The 14907-nt window shown below is 49.1% G+C and overlaps 1 pseudogene; it reads right to left on the reverse strand.

Moving 5' to 3' along the window:
- Window positions 1-9347: 9347 nt before the first annotated feature.
- LOC143404646 (eukaryotic translation initiation factor 2A pseudogene) lies at window positions 9348-10797 on the reverse strand (annotated as a pseudogene).
- Window positions 10798-14907: the final 4110 nt, after the last annotated feature.

Genomic DNA, 14907 nt, shown 5'->3' on the forward strand with positions numbered 1-14907 from the left:
GATGGGATGAAAAGGATCTGCGGGGAAGGAGGGTGTAATCCGTTTGAAGGCAAAGCTAAAATGGAGCTGGATTAAATTCATCTTGATCCAAGTGAAACTAGGAGGAGTGGCTCGGCCACCTGCTCTGCCCTGCAGACAGCATCATTTGCATTGTATTCTACAAGTTGTTCTACAGGAACAGCCTCTGAAGGATGCTCCTGGAACAATGTGCTGCTCTGACAGGGGACAATACCTTGTACTGGAGCCCTGTGAGGTCCCCGAGACAGTGCAGGAGAAATGTTGCAGTTCTTGCTTTGCACAGGAAAGGAAGACAGCTGAGCTTCCACGTGGGTACGGGAGCACACTGGCCCTGGAGGTTGGCTACCAAGAGACCCTGCGGCGACCAACAAAGGGTTGGCACACTTGTTGCAAGACTCTCCATGCAAGCATTGCACGTCTCTACCCAACTCCCAGGCTTAGCCGCAACTCTTCCCAACGGTGTAGACTGCCAGAGCTGGAGCCTGGCATCCACAGCAGGCTGAGGCTGAGGCAGGAGGATTGCAAGTTCAAAGCCAGCCTCAGCAACTTGGTGAGGCTCTAAAGCAACTTAGAGAGACCTTGACTCTAAATAAAATATTTAAAAGGCTGGGGATGTGGCTCAGTGGTTAAGCGTCCCCCAGTTCAATCCCTGGTACCAAAAAAAGAAAAAGAAAGAAAAGAAACACCTCCTCATGATGAGTCTGTGTGAGCAGGAATAAATATCCTTGGAACACTAATTCAACCAAAAAGGCATAAATGTTTTTGTAACCCCAGTAGATTCCAACAGAAAGCAGAAATGCATGCCTGATTTCTTGATCCAGTTGAGGGGTCAGAAGATATAGAGACTGGCTCTGGGTTATTTGTTCCTTCCCCTCTCGATCAACCAAATTGAAGATATCCGCTTTTTAAAAAATATTTTTTTAGTTGTAGATGGACACAATACCTTGATCTTGTTTATTTAATTTATTATGTGGTGCTGGGGATCGAACCCAGTGCCTCACACATGCCAGGCAAGTGCTCTACCACTGAGCCCCAGCCCCAGCCCCAGGGCCACCTGAAGATATCAGCCTTTTAAGGAAAGGTCTGGATTGGGATAGGCAACTGTCCTTGTTTTCCTGGGATTCCTAGACACCAGACTTTTAAAGCGGGGAAAGCCCCTGTCCCACCAGGATGGGTCGGATCGCCTCATCTGGACTCAGGGAAGCAGCTTGTCAGAGAGATGCCCGCACATGATTATGCCCATAGGATCGGTTAGAGTTGGGGCTGGGACTGTGCTGTCAGCGCCCACAGCGCCCACAGGGCTCGCCAGCCCTACAGAAAAACAGGAGCTAAAGATCAGGGTTTGATTTGTAGCAAAAGGTGGGTGCACACCTGTTCTGCCTGTAGGATCGGAGGCTCCCAGAGACTGGAGACCCAAGACAGATGGGCCTGGCAGATTCCACTCCCCACCCAGCCCTTCCCACCCATCCCACTGACTGGAGGTCAGCCATGCCCCCCTGCAAGGGCAGAGTCTGTGCCTGGTTTGTCTGTAGAGGCTCCCTTGTGGCCCGCTCTGAGGAAGAAGTGTGAGCTGGCCAAGGCAGCGTCACAGGTGGTCAGGAGGGCTCCGCCCTGGAGTCCAAAAGTCCAGACTCAGTCCCAGCCGCATGTTCCCAGAGGGCTCTGGAGCAAGTTGTCTCACCTTTCAGTGACTCCATTTCGTCATCTGTGAAACAGGAGACTTGATAGCATCTGCTCCATCATGTCGTGCAAACGAAGTGAATTAATACCATAAAGGGCTTGGAACCGGGCCAGTGTGCGGTGTGTCCCAATAATGGTTAGCTACTTCCTCAAAAGCCAGGGCATCTCCGACGAACCAGCAGGTCACGCTGCAGCAGTCTCTGAGGACACAATCAAGCATCGACTGGCGCAGAACCAGGCACTGTGTGTGACGGTGTCCCCACTGGCCGGAGATCCTCCTCCCTCCTCATGAACCCTCCTGTGCCCACAACTCCGGCCCAGGTTCCAGGCTAGCCCTGCTCCCTTCTCTCCTGGAGCCCCTCCGACAAGACAGCGCCAGCCTCCTTCTCAGCCTATGCCCCCTGGGCCACGCTTCTTCTCAGCTCTGAGGCCCTTCATCTCAGGACTAGGCATAGGTTGAAGCATAGACCTCCTTAGTTTGGTTCCATTCCCCCCTCCCTTTAAATAAATAAATAATAAATTCAGGCTGAAAACTAAATGTGTATGTGGATTTGGGTGATGATCCAAAATATTAAGATGGAAGTCTCAGGGAAGTATCACTTCCTTCAAGAAAATTAAAAAAAAAAAAAAAAAAACCCAGCCTCAGATTGGAAAGCAATCAGAATGCACCAGGAGAGGGTATGTCAAAGGTAGGTGTGACAGAGGCCGGGTAGAGGCAAAGGGAAACTCAGCCTCCTCCACCCAGAAGCCATGGGTGGGCAGAGCCCAGAACTGAGCCAGAAGTCCCTCCAAGGCTACAGTCTGAAGCAGGGTGGGCCCTTTACAAGCATCCTGGGCTCTGCACCCACCGGCACCCACCAAGCTCTTCCCCACCCTCTTCGTGGGAGCCCTGTCCCCCAAACCAACTTTTTTCCTTCTCCCTCCTCCTCCACCCGCCATCTCTCACTAAGGTAATGTTGTTGCCCTGCTTGGGAGCAATGGCCCTGGCCTGCTCTCTGACCAGCTCCACTATCCTTCCTCTTTCTAAATTGAGAACATCGATGTTCTCGCCCCTTGCCCATCCCCAGCCCCCAACTACTGCTCTCCTGAAGCCCAGGGACAACAACCAGCACCTTCATGGCATTAGATAGAGGACAAGGGGGGGTCAGGGTTGGGGTCAGCCTGACCCAGCCAGAGGAAAGCTACATGATGCCCTATCCTTCCCATTAGACAGGCAGCTCCGATGACCGGGGGCATCTTCCCCCAGACTGGAAGCTTCCTGGGGGTCATTTGTGAATAAGGGCCAGAGCCCCTTTTTCTGCTGGGTTCTCAGGCCCACTGCGGGGTGGGGGGGGGCTGATGGAGTAAAGCCAGTAGACCCCCAGCACATAGGTGAGGGTGAACTTGACAGGTGAAGTCCCAGCTATGAGGACGGCTGGTCCCAGGGGACAGGTGGCTGGGATCACAGGTCCTGAACTATGCAGCAACAAAGAGGACCCACTCCCAAGGCTGCTGAAGTTTCTCTCAGGGATTAATCCCATTAGCAAGGCACAGAACACATAAGCTCCTCCCTGGCTGCTGGCCCAGCTTCCCCACCCACCTCCCAGGAGAGCACACTGGCACCACCGCGGCTCCCCAGGCCCACAGCTCTATTACCCCAGTGGCCTGGGCATCAACCCACAGGCACCCCCTGGCCTCTTCCACTGAAGGTGAAGCACCCCTGAAACTCAAGAGTGTGTGCACCCCTACACCCCCTCCAGCTCCCGCCCACCTTCTCCCACCTCTGCTAACCCTTTACTTTTACATTATCAGGTGAAGCGATGACAGGCGAGGCTCTGGAACCATGATTAGATCTGCAGGCTTTGTTTACGGGTTCATCAGAGACAACCGAAGACCTAAGCGCAGGGTTTGCAGAATGGCTGATTACAGGATGGCAACCGATTATTGTTTACTACGCAGCACAAAGTTGCTAAGATGACGTTTCTTTGTCTAATGGTTCCAAGTCACCATCTCTGGTCTCTTTCGGGATGATTATCTAGGGTCAAGACCAAACATATTCTTTTCATTCTCTTTGCTACAGGTTGAGTATTTGGGCTCCCCCTAAAAATTCACACATCAAACCTAACCCCCGATAGTATCTGTAGTGTTTTTTAATGAGATCTTTGGAAAGGGATTCAGTCACACGGTAGAGACCTAAAGGAGCCCCTTTACCCCTCCCACTACGGGAGAGCCCAGCAAAAAGACAGCCAGTCATCAGAAAACAGCCCTCACCAGACCCTGAGGCTGCTGGCCCCTTGATCCTGTACTTACAAGCCTCTGGAAGCCTAAGAAATAAATTTATGTTGTTTAAGCTACCCAATCCATGGTATTTTTTTTAAAAAACAGCCTGAATAAACTGAAAGGGCTGAGACTTTTTAACTCTCATTTGCTCAAAATTTCATGCTGCATTTAAAAAATACTTTTAGTTATACATGGACACAATATCTTTATTTTGTTTATTTATTTTTATGTGGTGCTAAGGATGGAACCCAGGGCCTCACATATACGAGCCCCAACCCCAGCCCAAATCATGCTACATTATAATGTGCTTTCTTCCTGGATCATGACCTCATTTTTATTTTCTGTTTTATTTGACGTCACTGATTGCTTTGGTGGATTCTCTTATTAAGAAAAGAGATATAGGGGCTGGGGTTGTGGCTCAGCAGTAGAGTGCTCACCTAGCATGCGCAAGGCCCTGGTTTTGATCCTCGGCATCACATAAAAATAAACAAATAAAGATATTGTGCCCAACTACAACTAAAAAATAAATATTTTAATAAAAGAAATCTATCTTTTATATTACTATATAAGATAGAATTACATATATAAGGTCATATGTATTACCAACTAATATAACTAAAGATTCTTATTCTATTAAATAAATTTTTTTTTCCACCAAACAGAACTTTTCTGGAAACCCCATGTTGAATATTTTTAAGAATGCAGTTTTCTTCTGGTTCTGACATTTTCTCCTTTCCATCTAGGGCCATTGATTTTTCTACATATTGTTTTAGTCTTCCTCTTTTATACTGTGAGTGTTAATATTATGGTGATCTTACGTCCTTAGGAATGAATGAAAGGTTGAGTTAGCTTTTCTAAGTAACTCTTTTTTTTTTTTTTTTTCTAACCAAGGATTGAACCCAGGGGCACTTAACCACTGAACCACATCCCCAGCTCTTTTTTATTTTTTATTTTACAATAGAGTCTCACTAAGTTGCTCAGGGCCTTGCTAAATTTTCAAGGCTAGCCTCAAACTTGCAATCCTCCTGCCTCAGCTTCCTGAGCTGCTGGGATTATAGGCATGTGCCACTGTTCCCAACTCCAAGTAACACTTAAATTAATGCAGGTTTCCTGCATTGCTGTAAACATATATATGTTTCCCAGCTGGTTTCTCCCCTGTACAGGAGAGTTGCCTAGAGGTACCATTTATAACACTGAAGAGCTGAAGACTGAGTTAACAATTGTTCATACCTACATAATGAAGCCTCCATAAACCATGGGGTTCAAAAAATTTCCAGGTTGTCAAAAGCATCCTTAAGGGCTGGGACTGTGGCTCAGCAGTAGCACACTTGCCTTGCATGTGTGAGGCACTGGGTTCGATTCTCAGCACCACGTATACATAAATAAAATAAAGATCTATCAACAATACCACACACCAACTTCACAGGACAGAATCTCTTGCACCTGGACCATTCCATCTCTTCATCTGCAGTACATCTTTATCCTTCACCATATCCTTTATAATGAACCAGTAAATATAATGGCATAGCAAATTATCAAACATAAGGAGAGGATTGCAAGAACCCACAATTGTAGCCAAAACATATAGAAGTGTGGGTGACCCAGGGACCCACTACTGGCAATTGCCATCTGAATTGACAGCATCTTGTGGGACTAAGCCCTTAACCTGTGAATCATGTTCCCAGCCAGGTGCAGTGGCGCACACCTAGAATCCCAGTGGCTGGGGAGGCTGAGACAGGAGGATCACAAGTTCAAAGCCAGCCTTAGCAAAAGCAAAGTGCTAAGTAACTCAGTGAGACCCTGTCTCTAAATAAAATACAAAATAGGGCTGGGGATGTGGCTCAGTGGCTGAATGTCCCTGAGTTCAATCCCTAGTACCCAACTCCCCCTCCTCAAAAAAAGAACTGTGTTCCCAGCCAGGTGCAGTGGCACACACCTAGAATCCCAGTGGTTGGGGAGGCTAAGGCAGGAGGATCTTCAGTTCAAAGCCAGCCTCAGCAACCAGCAAGAAGACCCTGTCTCTAAATAAAATATAAAAAAGGACTGGGGCTGTGGCTCAGTGGTTAAACACCCTTGGGTTCCATCTCTAATACAAAAAAAGAATGATGTTCCCTGCCACACAGGAGCCTGCCTGAGACAGGAGGATCCCAAGTTCAAGATCAGCAGGGGCAACTTACCAAGACCTTGTCTCAAAATAAAAAGGTCTGGGGATATAGCTCAGTAGTAGAGTGCCCATGAATCAACACCCATACCAATAAAAAAGAAAGAAGAGATAAAGAGAGGAAGGAAGGAAGGAAGGAAGGAAGGAAGGAAGGAAGGAAGGAAGGAAGGAAGGAAGGAAATTATGTTAAGATTTTGTGACTCTTTCACATAATCCTTTTTTTTTTTTTTTTTTTTTTTTTTGGTATTACAAATAATTTCATCCTCTAAATTGTGCAATAGCCAGGCATGGTGGCGCTTACACCTGTCATCCCAGTGGCTCAGGAGGCTGAGGCAGGAGGATCACAAGTTCAAAGCCAGCCTCAGCAATTTAGTGAGGCCCTAAGCAACTTAGCAAGACCCTGTCTCAAAATAAAAAGTAAACAGGTCTGAGGATGTGGCTCAGGGGTTAAGTGTCCTGGGTTCAATCCCCAGTAAATATCCCGTGTTTGTGTGTGTGTGTGTGTGTGTGTGTGTGTGTATGCCCTTCAATATATTTATATATATATATAAAATGAAGATATGTGGGTTCTAATGTTAATTATATTTAATAACATAAAGGGCTAATAATTCCCGTGGTAGATGCTGTAGCTGTAGAGAAAGTAGTTTAAGATTTGTTATTATTGGTGGCTTTTGTTTGTACTGTTTTTTGGTTTTGCTTCTGTTTGGGGAGCTCCGGAGAGCCCAGCACCGTTTACTTTTTGTTTCACGCGCCCCTGCACCCACCTCATCCGCGCTCACCGTCCAGGCGTGCTGTGACTGACATCTGGGGATCCTCAAGTCAGTCTGGACAACTTCCTGTTGCTGCAATGACATGTCCCTTCTTCTCTCTGCCACTACTTCCTGCCCTGTTCCTTGGGAGCTGCGGCTCTTATTAGATAAAGGAGGATTGGAAAGAGGAGGGAGCTCAGAGCCCTGGCTGCCTTATACTAATAGATAGGAAGAAAAACACAGAAATTCAATCAAACAGACTATGAAGAATTGTCCATTGAAGGACCTGGGGTATGACTCTGTGGTAGAGCTCTTGGCCCGCATGTGCAAGGCCCTGGGTTTCAGCCCCAGCACCACCAAAAAAAAAATAAAGAAATAAATGAAGGGAGGGTTGGTAAACCCTGTATAACGGGGAACTCCTTCTTTGCCCCCGTGAGAGGAGGAAAGGGAGGCCTCCCCTTCTAAGCACCAGCGCCCAGAGAGGTGTCGCTGTTGGAGGATGAGGCTTCCACACAAGGTGGGGGGATGCGAGGTTCATTGAAGTGTCCAGATCCAGTGTCCCCCTCCTGCTGGGTGCTCTCTGTCTGACACCCCTATGAACTCTCTGGCTTAGGAAGGGATTGCATATGCTTCCAAATCTTTATGATCTTGCATCTCTACCCTGCCTGGATTTTTCTTAAGTGCCAAAAAAATAAATTAAATAAAATCCTGCCAAGATTGCAATGCCCATGTTTTTTCTGTCCCTGGGTTAACCACCCCACTAAAGCCGCAGCAGGCCTGGTTTGTGGCTGGATACTGGGGGGGGGGGGCTCCAGGAACCACTCAGTGAAGCCCAGAGGAGAATAAACCACAAAGGGAGGGGCGGGGGCTGTGGCTCCGTGGGAGAGCGCTTGCCTAGCACATGTGAAGTATCATATAAAAAAATAAATAAATAAAAAGGGAAGGTATTGTGTCCATCTACAGCTAAAAATAAACATTAAAAAAAAAACCCACAAAGGGATCCCCATCCCCTGCCTATCTCTAGGCCCTCCCACAAGCAGAACTTTAGGGAGAACGGTTCTCAAAGTGTGGCCCCCAGATCTGCAGCGCCTGAGAAGTTGCCACAAATACATATTCTCAGTCCCCCGACTCTCTACATTAAGAGCCTCTGGGAACGGGGCCCAGTGATTTCCACTGTAACCAGCACTTGGGGTGATTCCAATGCAGGCTCGAGTTTGGGGACCACCGCTCAGAAACCAGCGTCCACTGGCACTTTCACAGGCTGCAGAAACTGTTCTTAGAGCAGAAGAACCGCACTCGGCCCTCGGCCCTGGAGTTCGGTGCCCATCACGCTGGGTAGTATGAGGGTGTTGTTCTTCTCCCCGTCTCCATGAGGTTTTCCACAAGAACATATGGTTCCAGGGGCCACTGTCTGTCAGTGCCTCCTGTGTTTCAAGGCTCAGAGGAGGGTCAACAAGGGGCCTGGCCAGGGCCCATGGCCCCAGGAGACTGGGCCCGTGGGTCAGCTGGGTCTGCATGACATGTCCACACCGTGGCAAGCAGAAGTAGGGCAGGAAGATCGGGAGGACCCCAGACCAACACGGAAATGGGAGAAAGCTCCACTAGGAAGGCGGGGAGGTATAAATGGGGAAGAGACGCCAGTGGACATACGCAAGTGGGAATGAATGCAGGAATGACTCCAAGGCCCCACGGTGGGACCAAGGCAGAGGACAGGGAGCTGACTGTCAAAGAAAAGGAAATGGGTGGATAACACTCCCCTCACCCGGTGCTAACAAGGCAGGGAAGGTCGCCCTTTCCAACACAAGCCACCAGCCCCTGGAAGGCTCTCTTCCTGCAGTTTTGGTCAGCTTTTGGTCACATAGGCATGGAAGAAAGAAAACCAAAAATACCTCGACTCCCTCGGGTGCCAGCTCTGGACCCCCTGCTCTCTGGAGGAGTGAGTCTCTCTCTCTCTCTCTCTCTCTCTCTCTCTCTCTCTCTCTCTTCTATTTCTTAAATAAAATCTACTCTTTTATTCTTGCCTCAGCATTCCTCTGGTATTTAATCTTCAACACTGGGTGAACAAGGACCCGATCCTTATTTCCAAGGCCAGTATTGCAACCATGCAGCTAACTATTCACCCTTTATTCCTCCCACCCATCCATGCTTCTACCTACTTGTTTATCTGTCCATCTGTCTATTTGTCCATCCACCCATCCATCTACCCAATAAGCCAAAAAAAAAAAAAAAAAAAAAATTGGCCATTAGTGAAAAACTCCTAGGGGTTAAGTTCTAAACTAGGTGCCGGGCATCCAAAATTAAATACACTATCCAGTCCCTGGGGCCTGGGTGTGGTTCTCTATGCTATGCTCATGCAGAATTCATTAAAATTACAGACCAACATTAAATATGAGCACATGGATGTTCCATGATCACCAACGGGTTTGACAGAAACCGTGTTTGCCCTGTTTCATGGTAACCACCTTGCTTTCTGGGAACCTTTAAATACCCAATTCCAAATCTTCCAGCTCCTGGAGAAGGCTTTTCTCTTCCTGAATTTGCTCCGACTAATTTTTTTTCTAACTGCTTTCCAGCTTGTTCATTGAGTTGTTCAATAGCTTTCAGTTCCTTCTTTAGGTTTCTGTCTGTCTGTCTGTCTGCTTCAGGGTCACCAGAAGATGATGAGAGACAGTGGTCCGTGATGTGCTCTGTGGAGCAGGAGCAGGTGCCAAATCTGGGCTCTTGTCATTTTTTGCTTCCTGCTCAACAGCGTTCCTAGCCTCATGCTTCCTTTGGTTTTTGAGGGCCGTGTTTTGAAGATGTTTCCTGGCTGTGGGTTCACACTCTGAGGTGGCTCCTTTCATGCAGTTTGGAACTGGTGACTGGTTTCTTTCTTAAACCCGGAGGTCTGTAAGCTGCGGCAACTTCAGGGTCCTCACTGGGCACTTCACCCAAAACCGCTTCATAACCGCTAACTGCTTATTCTTGTTGCTGGGAATATTCCATCAAAAAATGGCTGCCAAGAAATCTACCACAATTCTGCATTCGATGGCACCTCGTGCTTGTGCAAGACAGAGCCAGCGTGGTGCCAAATCTTGTGCCCATTATTAATGCATAACCTGGGAGCACATTAAAATATGGCTGTCAAAATATGCTCACCGTCTAGGCACCGAGCAAAATAATAAGCTTGTCGTTTTTAACATCCCACACTTCCACTTTTCCCCTCAGATTTCCAGATCCAGCTGGGACTACTATATATCCATGAGCACGGAAATAGAGTGCACTGCAAGACCCAATCCCAAAGTCAAACGCAGGGTCACATTCCAAGTTGACGATCACTGCCTTGGCAGGCATAAAAGCACAACAGCACAAAACCTGGTAGAGCTAGAATCACACGCTATATCCTAAATGGGGCCATTTTTTGGAAACTGCACTCTCCATCCGTTGCAATGTAGTGCCGTTTGTTCTCCGTAATGCAAAGCTCCTGTCTTGTGAACATCACCCACACAGCAGTAGCTTTTTTATTCCGTAGCTCTGTAACCTTATCGGCTTTAAAGAAATTTTATTGGCTAAAGCTGCATGAGGTCCAGCAGAGTTGGGGTGCTGACACTATCTAACAATTGAAGGTGCCCCTTTACTCCCTGGGACGTGGACAGCCACCTGATGTGGTCGTGGCCCAGGTGGTAAAACAAAATCATTCACTTTTTGCAAATGTAATTCACTGACAGTTGTGTCCACGTTGTTGTTTTCAAAGAAGCGAACCTCATTGTTGACACTCGGGCACAAATCATTTCATCTTCTGACCAGGATGGACACCAATTTTGCATTTTTTTTTTTTTTCCTGTCTGAAAGATTTCAAACATGTCCCAGTTTTCCTGGGACAGTTTTTACATCATTCAGCTGCAGGTTGGGTAATCCAGCTGGACCATCTTTAGAAGTTTTCTCCATTGCTCCAGGAAAATAACGTTCCCTCCTTACTAAAGGCATAGATTTTGCAGTTTCCCCAGATTGCCTTGGAAACACTGTGCTGTCTGAGAAACGCAGTGGTCTGTCCACTTTCTGACACTCGGAGTGTCGATAGCGACATGGACAGAGCCATCTTGTCCCAGCAAAAGGGACCCGTTTGGTGTTAAACGCCTAGCAACAACTGTCGTAACTAAAGCACAGCCAGGCCTGGGCACTTAAAAGGAAAGACAACAGATCTTTCAGTGTGACTTAGGATACCACCTGTGCCAGCCCCATCGAGAGCCAGGAACACTAGAGGCTTTGGAAGAGGAATTCTTAGGCAGAAGGACAACCTGAAAACTATCAAAAGACTCCAGCGTCAGAAGCTTTTGTAGTCAACTGTAGGCCTGCAGGTGTTCCTAACCTCCTCATAGGCAGACTTGGTTTGTTTCCTAGCCCTAAGTGACAGAAATAAAGGGACCTCTGCCAAACAGAGGCTATGCCAATAGAAAGATATTTCACAAAAATAAGATGCCGTTAGAATCTTGACGATACCTCATGGAGGCATCTGTTACATTATGAAAACTAAGTGGGGTGTTTACAGTCCTGGTAACTCTGCAACGTAACTGTTCCCAACAGAGGCCACGTCCTCACTGGCTTTGTCACGGAAAGAACCTCTTAGCTCGTGCGCTTCCTGGTGAAAAGTTACTGGCTTCTCTCGTGATAGTCATTGACGGGTTCCAGATGCTGCGACGTTCGTTTTGTATGATCTCGTTCCAGCACTGTGTGTTTTTGTTCCTCTCATGGAAGCCCTCCCTCCCACGTGACTTAAGGCCTGTTCTTTCTCAGCTAGACTTTTACTCTAAACCCCCTGATGGACCCAGAACATTCCTAAAAGGAAATCTCAAACTATTTGCCCCTCTCAGCCTGAAGCAGCCACAGCAATCAGGGAGGCCTCTCTCTCTCTCTCTCTCTCTCTCTCTCTCTCTCTCTCTCTCTCTCTCTCTTCTGTTTCTCAAATAAAATCTACTTTGGGCTCTTGCCTCAGCGTTTCTCGGGGTTTACCCTTCAACACCAGGGGAACAGGACCCCATTCTGATTTTCAAGAACGGTCTCACTTGCACTCAGAGCTCACGAGTCCTCTTGCACCATCCTCTGTCCCGCCTGACTCACGGCCTGCTCATCAGCCCCATGAATAAGTGTTTCCACGGGGCTAGGAAGTCTCTTGCCAGAGAATCCAAGGAGCCCATGAGTCAGCTCCCCAGACCAAGGTCCGGACCCCTCTTCCAGGTCCGTCCTGAGCTGTGGGGCTGACCCTGAAGACAGGAAAGGGGGGACGAGAGAATCTGGACTTGGGCTCAGAGTTCACAGAATCCACAGGGCAGCTCTGCTGGGCCGGGCCCAGGGCTGAGCTGGTCCTCCCCAAGAGACAGAGTGAGAGGTTGACGTGCAAGACTGAGATGTGTCCTCAAGATGGGCCAAGGACCACGCCTCGTGGGGTCTGGTGGAGACGGGAGGTGTCATCTCTGTCATCCTCCAACCACGGCCCCACCCAGGGCTGGACACTGGCCTCTCCCCTGCTTTGAACGCCTCCTGCCATGGCTCCCACCTCCCACCCACCCTCCCCTCCTGATGCTGCCAGCCAAGCCAGGGAGCCCAGGCTGACCAGCACCTCTGAGAGGGGCAGCCATGCCAACCGCGAGGGCCCTGCCGGGGGCCAATGCCCCCTTACGTCACCTCATTCGCCTTAACCCCACGTGGGTTCAGGCCCCGTGCCTACTTCAGAGATGAGATCATTCCGAAAGAGAACCAGCAAATTTCCCAAGGACAAACAGCCAAGAAATAAGACAGCCAGGATTCAAGCCCAAGTCTGTAGAGGGAATCCACAGCGGAGTCCCCCCACGGCTCCCTGCTGACCTTCCTCCCTTCCACCGCCTCCTTTCTCACCAGGAAACCTCCCAGATCACAGCCCCTGAGCTGATAATCCTGAATCCCGCCAGCCAGGCACAGTGGCACATGTCTGTCTCCCAACTACTCAGGGTATGGGTGCAGGAGGATCTCGAGTTGGCAGCCAGCCTGGGCAACACTGTCTCAAAAAAAATTTTTTTAAATAAAAAGTACTGGCCTCGGTGCCCCTGAGTTCACCTCCCAGGTATTGAGGGCAGGGACGAAATCCATCCATTCTTTCTACAAAACCCTGTCTAACGGGATGCTAACATAGAGCCTTTCCACTGTCTCCATTTTCGCGGTGACTCCAAAGCTGAGGGATGTTAAGTTCCTACACATTCTAAAGAAAGGTTCTTGGCCAGCTGTAGAGAATTTTCTAGGCAGGAGGTAATAAGGTCCATTGATGTTATCCATCAAGGGAAGGAAAGGCTGAGATTGTTCAAACACAGGCACGAGCTTCCCGCTCCAAGGCAGGGGAGCGGAGCTTCCCTTCCCCTCTAAACAGGTGCAAGGACCTTGAAGACAACCCACCAGAGGGCTGCACTGTGTCCTGTGGGACTGGAGAGGCAAGAAATGGCTCCTGGCTCGCGTCTAAAGCATTCTGGAAATGAGAGCCGGCCAGCTCCAAAGCACATGAGGGGAGGCAGCTTGAGAGGTGACCGGCACTTCCAATGACCTCCAGCACTTATTAGGGTCCCGTGGGCAGATATGAATCCCCACCAAAGGGACCTGCCTGCAGGACACTGTGACCCCCAACAGAGTCTATGAAGAGACTTCTGCTGGAACCCGGGGCCAGGAGGCCAAGTGACCAATTGAAGGAGGAGTGTTCCCATCAGGAGTTCACAAGGGGCGGGGAAGCTCAGGATCCCCCCAAAATCACCCCCAACTGAGGGAGTCAGCACTTGAATTTCCACCACCCCAGGAGGACTCCAAGGTCAGTTTGTTTGGTTGGTTGGTCGTTTGTTTCTGTGCTGCCATGGAACCTAGGGCCTCCGGCATGCTCTGCAAGAGGGCTACCACTGAGCCCTACCCCTGTCCTTCAAAACCAGATTATAGATGCTCCTGTCAGAATACCTGTGTCCCCTTGTCTGTCCCCTCCCTCTCCCTTAGAAGCGCCAGGGTGGAGGGGAAGGGGGCTTGAAGGACAGAGAAAGGCTGCCGCATGCTGCAAGGCGAGCCCCGGACCCCAGGAGAGGCACCTTGACCAGGATGGGACCCAACTTTTCACCATCTGAGAATCGAGACCCCAAGTGACTAGAGAGGCCATAGGAGCGCTAGGTTATAGCTCCAGCCACCTGCACAAAGCCCTGGGTTCAATTCCCAACTTCCAGGAAGGGAGGGAGGGAGGGAGGGAGGAAGGAAGGAAGGGAGGGAGGGAGGGAGGGAGGGAGGGAGGGAGGGAGGGAGGAAGGAAGGAAGGAAGGAAAGAAGGAAGGAAGGAAGGGAGGGAGGGAAGGAGGGAGGGAGGGAGGAAGAAAGGAAGGAAGGAAGGAAGGAAGGAAGGGAGGGAGGGAGGGAGGGAGGGAGGGATGGAGGGAGGAAGGAAAGAAGGAAGGAAGGAAGGAAGGAAGGGAGGGAAGAAAAGAAGGAAGGAAGGCAGGCCTGTGATCCCAGCCATTTAGGAGGCCAAGGCAGGAGGATCACAAGTTCAAGATCAGCCTGGTGAACTTAACAAGACCCTGTCTCAAAATAAAAAACAAAAAGGGCTGAAGAAGCAACTCAGTGGCCAAATGTGCCCATTGGTTCTATCTCAAGTACAAAAAGTAAATGAAATAAAATTAAAAACTAAGCTCATCTTCCCAGATTTGTATGGGTCGGAGCCCTGTGTAAAACACTTTTTGCGGGCACTCTCCATCAGCTCTTTATCCCACAACCCTCACAGCATGGAAGTGTGTTCATCCATTCAGCCAAGATTTAGTGAGCAGCTACTATGTGACAGGCCCTGTGCTAAATAAAGATGAGGATGGCATGGTGCCTTGAGCTGAGTAGACTGCAGGCTGAATACCAGGAGGAGGGGGAGAAGAAGGGAGACAGACAGACGCATAAGCCAGTCCTTAGCACTACAGTGTAATAAGGAATATTACAGAGGCATGTATTATTTCCAATAGGAGATAAGAGCAGGTGGCCCTTACCCGTGCCTAGGACCTGAGATGTCACCAAGGAAGTGGC

Source organism: Callospermophilus lateralis, chromosome 7 (assembly GCF_048772815.1).
Source record: "Callospermophilus lateralis isolate mCalLat2 chromosome 7, mCalLat2.hap1, whole genome shotgun sequence".
Lineage (NCBI taxonomy): Eukaryota > Metazoa > Chordata > Mammalia > Rodentia > Sciuridae > Callospermophilus > Callospermophilus lateralis.